Below are 9,836 nucleotides of genomic sequence, written 5' to 3'. Positions count from 1 at the left end.
TTAGCTTAATCCTCCATCTATCCAAGTACTACAACTACTACGTACACATCTTCTACTACTTTCCGATCCCTACAATCCATCCATCCATCCATCTAGTCTAGCTACTAGTTCTTCTGCACGTACACTTCTTCTCTCAAAAATTATTTATTCTAGCTGTTTGCGCGAGTGAAAGATCACGGACACCTCATAAAATTGACTCAAAGCTATTTGAGCCGTATCAGCTGGTATCAGAGAGCGCCAGGTTTATCACTTCATGCGATGTCAACCACAAGCAAGCGTGACGAGGATGAGGTGCAGGAGGATGACGGGCCACCGCAATATGGTCGCGATCTGGACCCAGGTGTCCGTGCTATGTTCAAGGCTACATACCAGCACTTCGACAACCGCATGAAGGCCCTCGACGAGACGGTGACCGATGGGTTCCAGGCCATGCAAGCAGCCCTCCGTCGCCTAGAGGCAAGGGCAGCCGGCGCGGCTGCTCCAGCGAGGGAACAACATGCCCTGCAGCAGCGAGCACCTCAACATGTCCGTGACGTGGACGTTGCCAAGGACGACAATGATGCTGAGTCCGAGGATGGTTCTGATGCTCGCGGCGACTTGCCTCTCCGACCACGATAGGATGATCGTACCCGTGATGATGGACGAAGGCGGCGCTGCGATGAGGACGAGGACGGAGGTATTGGTAGAATAAAAATTACTATACCTTCGTTCACAGGCAAGGCCGATCCCGAGGAGTATCTTGAGTGGGCGATGCGTGTGGAGCAGATTTTTGATAATCACCGTTACTCCGAGGAGCGGAAGATTCGTTTTGCTTCTCTTGAATTTCCAGGTTATGCATTAATTTGGTGGGATCAGCTCAATCGCAATGACGCACGACCAGAATCGTGGCGTGAGATGAAGTGTACAATGCGTGCTCGCTTTGTGCCAGCTTATTTTCAGAAGGAGCAACACACAAAGCTTCGACGTCTTGTTCAAGGAGCCATGACGGTGGATGCGTATTACCAACGGATGCAAGTTCTGATGATCAGAACTAATGTGCATGAGTCTGATGATGCAACAATGACACGCTTCTTTGAGGGGCTGAATGAGGATATACGTGACCGTGTTGATTTGATGCAGTACAATGATATGCAAGAGCCTCTTCATCAAGCGGAGCATGCCGAATAGTGGGTCAAAGCCAAGCAAGTTTCCAAAGGCCGCACCAATTTAAGCATGGGGCGACGTTCCTATTCGCATGACGATGATAATGTCAAGCCAGCTTCATCCTATAGGTCAGCTGCTACCGATCACAAGGAGATGAGCAAAGAATCTATGGACGCGAGCAAAGTGGCTTCAAGGGATGATTCAAGTGCGCAGCCAGCTATGCATACTAGTGAGATTGTTTGTTACACATGTGGAGGTAGGGGACACAAACACATTGATTGTCCGAACAAGAAGAGAGTGTTGCTTGTTAATGATGGATATGTTTCCGAAGACAAAATTGACTCAGAGTCTGATGAGCCCAAGGAAGGGGAAAGTGAATCTAATCCTATCATGTGCTATCCTTTAGATTATGATGATCTGCCATGCATCATGGTGCAGCGAGCTAAAGAGGATCAAATTTCAAGTTCGGGACAGCGGTGGAAAAATTTTCAGTCACAATGCAAGATCAAAAACAAGTGTTGCAAGTTGATTATTGATGGAGGGAGCTACACCAACATCATAAGCAAGCGTGTGGTGGATGCTTTAGGACTGAAGGCATGGCCACATCCGCAGCCACATTGCATTGAGTGGTTGTACAACTCCGGACGTTTGAAGGTGACTCACAAGGTATGCGTAAAGTTCAATATTGGCACATATTACGATGAGGTGATTTGCGATGTTGTGCCAATGGATGTGTGTCAGTTGCTATTGGGTCGTCCGTGGCAATATGATCACAATGCTATACATGAGGGGAGGTCGAACACTTACGTGTTTCGAGATGTTGGCATCAAATGAGTGTTGCAGCCCATGGGTAACAATGCTATCAAGATTGATCATGTGTTTGTACACAAGGAGCTTTTGAAGAGTGCCCCGAAACCGAGGACGGTTTCACTTAAAGGGGGAGAGGATGATACGGTCACTGCAGGTATTCTTGTCGTTCCTCCATTACTGTCAAGTAAAACATCTTCCAACCGAGAGACTCTCTATGAAAACAAGATGCAAAAGTATGTGGTTCCCGCTCTACGTCATAAGAAGATCATGTGTGCTACAGAACAGAGGGGGGTCTTAGGTGTGAAGCCTGTTCTATATGCTACTGAAAGGAGATGGTCATATGCTCTACCGATTGAACGCAACAACATCGCTACAAATAATTCTTTTGGTTGTTCGGTTGCTCCTCAGATCGTGCCTCAGGAGGAAGTGAAGCCCATGTTCAAAACACCCTGTGATTACTTCTATCTAGGCCAGCAGAGTGAAAGTTTGAAGGCTGCACCATCAAGTTAATTTTAGTGTCAGCCTAGAAATCATACATGCAAGTATACGTACATGTGTCCTTTTTATTTGCTTTCCACAGTTTTTTTAGATTTGGTAGTTTTCTTTTTATTTCCTACGTACAATTTGTAACAGACGAGGAGTCCTCATCGTTTCCTAGTTCAGGTCGGGTCTGGCCCAAGTATTAGGCACCACCTATATAAGCAAGGGGTGCACCGCTTTGTAAGAGGAGGTTTCAGTATGTGAAGAAAATACTCAGAAAAGCATCTGATGGATGCGCCACATCTGTGTTCCTGCATTCCATAATTTTGGTTCGATGATTGCATGTGTTCCGGCAACCTAGATTGCCATAGCATTAGTTTTGTTCTGTTCCTGGTCTTCCAGGATCGATCCAATCTCTCTTTTGCTTCTCCATCTACTTCTAATCCCCTCTGTTGATTACTCCGTCGCCATCACCGCCACTAATCGTCATTAGCTTAATCCTCCATCTATCCAAGTACTACAACTACTACGTACACATCTTCTACTACTTTCCGATCCCTACAATCCATCCATCCATCTAGTCTAGCTACTAGTTCTTCTGCACATACACTTCTTCTCCCAAAAATTATTTCTTCTAGCTGTTTGTGCGAGTGAAAGATCAGGGACACCTCATAAAATCGACTCAAAGCTATTTGAGCCGTATCAGATGTGCATGACAATCCTTGATGCTACACGTATGTATTAAACACCATTGGTACTACTAGAATATGTATACTCGGTTGTGCATGAGGATTCTTATTGTGCATTAGGATCCTAAAAGTATATGATATACATAATTAGTGTTGAGCCGCTGAGTATATATGACACATTGCAACGCACGAGCACTTGCCTAGTAGCAATATAAACACTATTTGCAGTAGCATTGAATTGGCAATCAACATAATACCTTGCGTAGCTTGTAATTGCACAAACAGCAAGATCATATGATACATCTAGGTGGTAGTATGTGACAGAGGGAGTATGTGTTTATTTGTTGGGGGGCATGGCCCCCTTTGGCCCTCACTAAGCTCTACCACTGGGCCAGTTTATGTTTTTATTTGTTGGGGGAGGGGGGCATGGCCCACTTTGTCCCTAACTAAGCTCCACCACCGGGCCAGGTTGTTCCATCCCAGCGCCAGGATGTCCGGCTTGATGATGAATGGATTGTTAATGTTGGGGCTTCGGTCGGAGAAATAAGCCACCATGCACTACAAGAAACTTGTTAATACATGATAGATGTTAGCACTTGTGTTGAAACAATGTCGGTGAACCTCGCGAAGGCAGTGCAGGGGGTAGTATGTGGTGGAGTTGACCCCCTGCACCAACGATTCCCCTTCCACGAGGTCTCCATTCTCCAGCACCATGTAGCTGATGATCTTCCGGTCCACAGAGCCAGCGCCTACTGTGAGGTGCCATGGCACATCGTTGCTAACAAACGATAGGTCCGGGCCCTTGTTGCCGGCAGAGGAGATGACTAGGACGCCCTTGGCCATGGTGCAGAGTGCGGCAATGGTCACAACGTCCTCGGTCCTCATAGTACAATGTTGATGGGAAATTTTGGTGGTTGATGGAGGCGGAGATGACGTCGACGCCGCCACTCACCGTCTCAGAAACCCTTTGAGTATGGCTGAGTAAGGGCACCCATAGCAATTACAGACCTTGTAGATACGAGGTGCGCGTATGAAGAATTCCCAGCGGCCTGCCCGCCATGGAAGTATGAGATGTTCGTAGCATAGTTGCCAACCGTGTTCAAGGCCGCGCGCGTGTCGTGGCCGCTCTCATCCACGGGGTGGGAGTTTTCTCCGAAGGACTTGACACGAATAGTTTTCTTGTTGTAGCGGAAACAAGTGGCGAAAATGTCCAAACAATAGGCTCTGCCACGGTTTGGATGGGTCCGTGTTGTTGGATGCTTATGTGGTGGACGTGCACAAAACGCCTCTGGTTTGATTTCGGTTTGTGGGAGTTGGAACAAACCTAACAATTTTGGTTTGATTTTTGTTCGATGTAGACTTTCGCGGACGGTCCCTGAGAAGACTATGTTGGCAATCGAACAGATTGCTTGTAGCGGCCGTCTGTGACTGCAACTTTACATGATGCGTTTGCAAAACCAAAAGCAAAAGGAATTTTCTCTGTTGGGTAATTAAAGCAACAGAGCTAGAATCTCGTACAACGCACTTATGGTGAATCATAGTTCTCCCTCTCTCTCCTTTCCTTGTAAACATCGAGACCTGCTGTAGGCGGCCAAGTACATACCGTGCTATAGCACCCATCGGCGACGCTCGTCGGAGCGGGATGAGCCAACGCGACACACATGGCGACGCGCCTGACAAGAGGTGGCGCGTATCCTACGCCGCCGATCTACAGAAGCGTTCGCTCATGTTCTACGATGGCGTGATGGCTCTCCGATGGGATGCTCTCCGCCTCGTCCTGATCGATGAGCGCGGAGTTACAATGGACGCGTGGTTTCTGCGTGCAGGGGAGTACATAAACATCGGCGACATCATCTCGCTGCCATGCCATTTTGCGAAGATTCGGGATCGATTACCGGCGACGTGCTCGATTCCAACAGGCGCTACGCATGGCACGTCTCGTGGTGTGATACACGAGAGGCGTATGGGGCACCAGGCAGGCGAGACGGGCCGGGATGGGGTGGCCCCGAGCCACATCAATCGCCCGCTAATGGCAGATGGATGAGTGGGCGCATCTCCATGGCCACCTAACCGCCATGCAGGACCCAACACCAAGCCAGCTGTGGTGCCTTCTAGAGCGGGGGAGGCGGGGGGAGCCCCTCCACTTTCCCCACCTACCACCACTACACGAGACGCGCATCTCGCTCCCCTCTTCAAGCACCTGTGGGAGTGTTCTAGGGTTTGCTGCCCCAATCCATCCCCTCCCGATTCCTTCGGCTGGTAGCGCGGTAAAGCCGGCGGCGACGACCGCTCCTTCGCCCAGGTTGCTGCGACGGAGCGGGCGGGGGGTGCGACACGCGCTGCGATGGGAGATCGTGGCGGGGGGAGATCCGGAGGATGGCGCGACAACACGGCGCGGGGAGGATTCGGCGGAGGGCGCAAGGCTCCGCTGCCAGACCAGACCCGTCACATGGTCTGGCAGCGGCCAGATCTACCGCCGGCGTCATCGGGAGATTCAAGATCTGGTGGCGGTGAAGTCGCGGACAGATGGGAAGCCGCTGCGCGCTCCATGAGCGGCGCGACCAAGGAGAAGACGGCGGGCAACAAGGAGCCACCTCTGCCTCCAGCACCTGGGCAAACGGCGACCAAGAGCAACACCGAGATCTGCATCAACTGCTCCCTCCCAGCTCATTTCGCTCCTCGTTGCCCCACTATACGCTATGAAAAATGCAACAAATTAGGTCATATGGCTTAGTTATGCCAGGTTCTGAGGCCTTGGGAAAGCATTCCATTTATGTGTGGTTTCCAGTCACCTGGTCAGGGATTTTTCTATATACCTGATATGTGTGCTGCTAAGCAAAGTGTTGAAAAAACTAATAACGTGGTGATTACTATAGTAGAGGGGGATGCTACTGTTAAGGATATTGATTAGGAATTCAATGCCATCTTTGCTAAGAAACCTGGGAAAAAGAAATGGCGCTGTACGGCCCGCTCTATTGGCCCTGCTCAATATGTGATGTGATTCCCTAATGCTAGTGAAGTGGAGAGAGCATGTTGTTATGGGAAGCACTTGCCTCTGAAAGAGGGGACTATTGTGGTCTGTATTACTCCTTGGACTGCTTCGATTGGAGCTAAAGGCATCATGGAAAAAGCCTGGGTTAGGGTGCGTAATATTCCTATAGAGAAAAGATGCACTGAGCATATTGCTTATGTTGGGGCTCTGGTGGGGGTTACATTGGAAGTGGACGAGCCTACTGTTCATAAACCTGAATATGCTAGAATCCTTCTTGGCTATAGAGAAGTTGAGAAAATTCCCCCTTCTGCTGAAGGTATGCTGGGAGAGCAATATTATGATTTCTTCTTTGAGGTTGAGAAAGTTATGACTATGGGTGCTGAGAAAGGCCAATCTTCCACTGCTGTTGATAGCAGTGCATCTCCATCCTTCCCCAAGAAAGCAAGGATGGACTCATATCCTGCTTCTTCTATGGGGCAGGGGGAAACGAGCGCATCCATGATTGGTAATTTCTCCTCTCAAAATTATGATAAGGGCATGCAGAGGCTACCTGCTGTAGCTGAAAGTGAGGAATAAGAAGATAGTGATGAAGGTAAAAATATGGAGCTGCTGATTGAAACTATGGCCAGAGAACACGCAGTTGAGAAAATGTCTCATTGTGGCTCTCAGTCTGGTAAAATATCATATGGGAAGGATTCTGATGAACTGGATGTGGAAGGGATGACTGAATCTCCCAGTAATGAGATCAGTATGCATAAAGGTGCTTGGGGGATGATCACTCCTGTTCCACCCTCACCTCTGTTTTTCTGCCATGATGTAAATGCTCATGGGAACACATTTCCTCCCTTGTCAGACTATGTGCGACGGCCTTCTCTGCCTCATATTGTACCTCTTGAGGAGGGATCCATGGAAGGAGGAGAGGACTGTAGTGTCTATACAGTTGAATCTCCATCTGGATCACCAATTCATGACAGTGTGATCCATGAGGAGGAGGCCACGCGCAGACAAAAGCAGAAGCTACAGAATGTGGGAGATGTGGCTGCCAACAGGAGGAGGAAGCGTGATTTGGAAGGTATGAATATGCCCAATTCGAAAAACCAGTTCTCTGCTTTATCTGATACAACCATTGTATTACGTGCGTCTTTGATGGGAGTGCAAATCCCTGATGATGACTTTGCTACTGTAGATATCTTGCGTGAATTAGAACTCTCTAGAAATATGTTACATGACAAAAATATCGATACTAATCCACAGAATATAACCATCAATGATGGGTTGGGTAATGATATATCCCTCTCCTTAACTTGGGATGATGACAGTAGGGATGTTGAGGAACCTTTTATCTTGGTTCAATCTAAAAACGTAAAAAGGGAAAATAAACGCAGGAAATCGGTGGTGGTGTTATCCCCTAATAAGTCCAGTAGACCTGTGACTAGAAGTCAGCAAAAAAAGGGGTGGGTAGGGCTGCTATGGACCTTGGTAGACCTACCAGAGTAAGGGATAAACCCGAACGATATAAATGAAAGGGGTTTTTTGGAATTGTAGGGGGGTAGGTAAAAAAGGCATGTCTACCTGCCTCATTGACATGATGAATGCCAATGAACTAGATTTTATTGGTCTTCAGGAAACTATGAAGGATTCCTATAATCCTGCCTTTTTTAGTAAGATTGACCCGAACCATAAGTTTCGTTTGGAATGGGCTCCCTCTAGGGGGAGATCTGGTGGCATCCTCTGTGGTATCAATAAGGAGAATTTTGATATCCTTATGATCAAGTGTGGTAAATTCATCCTGCAGTTGAGCTTGTTCGATAAGAACAAAAACTGTTGCTGGGCCTTGATGATTGTGTATGACGCTGCACATGATGAGCAGAAACCTGAGTTCATTGCTGAACTGTCATCTATGTGTCATAAGGCTAGCATGCCATATCTGGTCGGGGGTGACTTTAACATCATTCGACACGGTGGGGAGAAAAACAAAAAAACTTCCATGTCCCACTTCTCAGAGGTGTTTAATTCTTTCATACACCTGCTTGGGTTGAGGGAGATTTATATGAATGGTGGTTGTTATACTTGGTCCAATAAGCAAGATAACCCTACTTCGGAAAAGCTAGATAGGGTTCTTATGTCCCCTGATTGGGAGGATCTATATCCTCTCGCTTCTGTTCATAAACTGGTCAAGGAACTATCAGACCACAATCCTTTGTTGTTAGATGGTGGGAGAGCTTCCTCTAGAGCACCAGGCAACAGGTGCTTCAAGTTCGATAATGCTTGGCTCAGCAATCCAGAATTCCTTCCTCTGGTTTTTGAGATTTGGTCTAGGCCGGTGTATACTATAAACCCTATTGATTCCTTAAATATTAAACTGAAGAGGATTAAGAAGTTTTTTAAGGGGTGGGGGTCTAATTTGTTCGGACACAATAAGATCAGAAAAAAATCATCAAGCTCGACCTTCAGGAGCTTGAAAAGCTTGAGGAGGTTGATGGTCTATGCGGGGATGCATACACTAGGAAGTTGGAGATTTTAGTGGAGCTTAATAAGATGTATGTTGAGGAAGAACTTCATTGGCATTAGTTTTCTAATGAGAAATGGCTTTTAAAAGGAGATAATAACACTGATTTTTTCCATAAAGTAGCTAATGGTCGTCGTAGGAAAAACTCCATGATGTCCCTGGAGTATGGGTCTACTGTTATTGAAGGGACCAAAAACCTACTTGCTCATGCTACTGAATGTTATAAAGCCTTATTTGGACCAGCTCCTGGCAATGTTTGCCAGATCGATGCAACATTATGGTCTCAGGATGAGATGATTACTCCGGAGGATAATGAGGATTTGACTCGACCTTTTTCTTTGGAAGAAATCAAAAAAGCCTTATTTGACATGAAATCTAACCGTGCCCCCGGTCCAGATGATATCCCTGTTGAATTCTATCAGCATTGCTGGGACGTAGTAGCTCATGATCTCTTATGCCTGTTTGAATGGTTTCATGAAGGCAAGTTGGATGTGCAACGACTTAACTATGGCATCATAACTTTGCTACCTAAGTCGTCTGATGCTAAAAGGATCCAGCAGTATAGGCCCATTTGTCTGTTACGCTGCCCATACAAACTGCTCACCAAAGCCATGGACATTAGGGCTAGCAAATATGCTCATAAGTTGTTTAGTATTCAACAGAATGCTTTCATTAAGGGGAGGCATATAGTTGATGGTATCCTATCATTACATGAGGTTTTGCATTATACCCATATCAAAAAGCAAGTGGGAGTGGTTCTTAAGCTCGATTTCGAGAAAGCCTATGACAAAGTCAATTGGGACTTTTTGCTTGACTGCCATAAGAAACGTGGGTTTAGCCCTAAGTGGTGCGGGTGGGTATCTCAAATTCTAAAAAATGGCACGATTAGTGTCAAGATCAATGATGAGGTTGGGCCATACATTCAAAGTGCTAAGGGAGTGAGACAAGGAGATCCTCACTCCCCTTTCTTGTTTAATCTTGCAGCTGATTGCCTAACTAAAATGGTGCTTACTGCTCAAAAAATGGCCTTATTAAAGGGTTAGCTGTTGATCTTATTGAGGATTGGGTTGGCAGCCTGCAATATGCAGATGACACGGTGCTTTGCTTTGAACATGATGTTGACAAAGCTGTAAACATCAAACTCTTGTTATATCTCTTTGAGCTTATGTCTGGGCTTAAGATCAACTTTGAGAAGAGTGAGATATTTAGTATC

Source organism: Triticum dicoccoides, chromosome 1B (genome assembly GCF_002162155.2).
Source record: "Triticum dicoccoides isolate Atlit2015 ecotype Zavitan chromosome 1B, WEW_v2.0, whole genome shotgun sequence".
Lineage (NCBI taxonomy): Eukaryota > Viridiplantae > Streptophyta > Magnoliopsida > Poales > Poaceae > Triticum > Triticum dicoccoides.
This window is presented reverse-complemented; position numbering follows the sequence as displayed.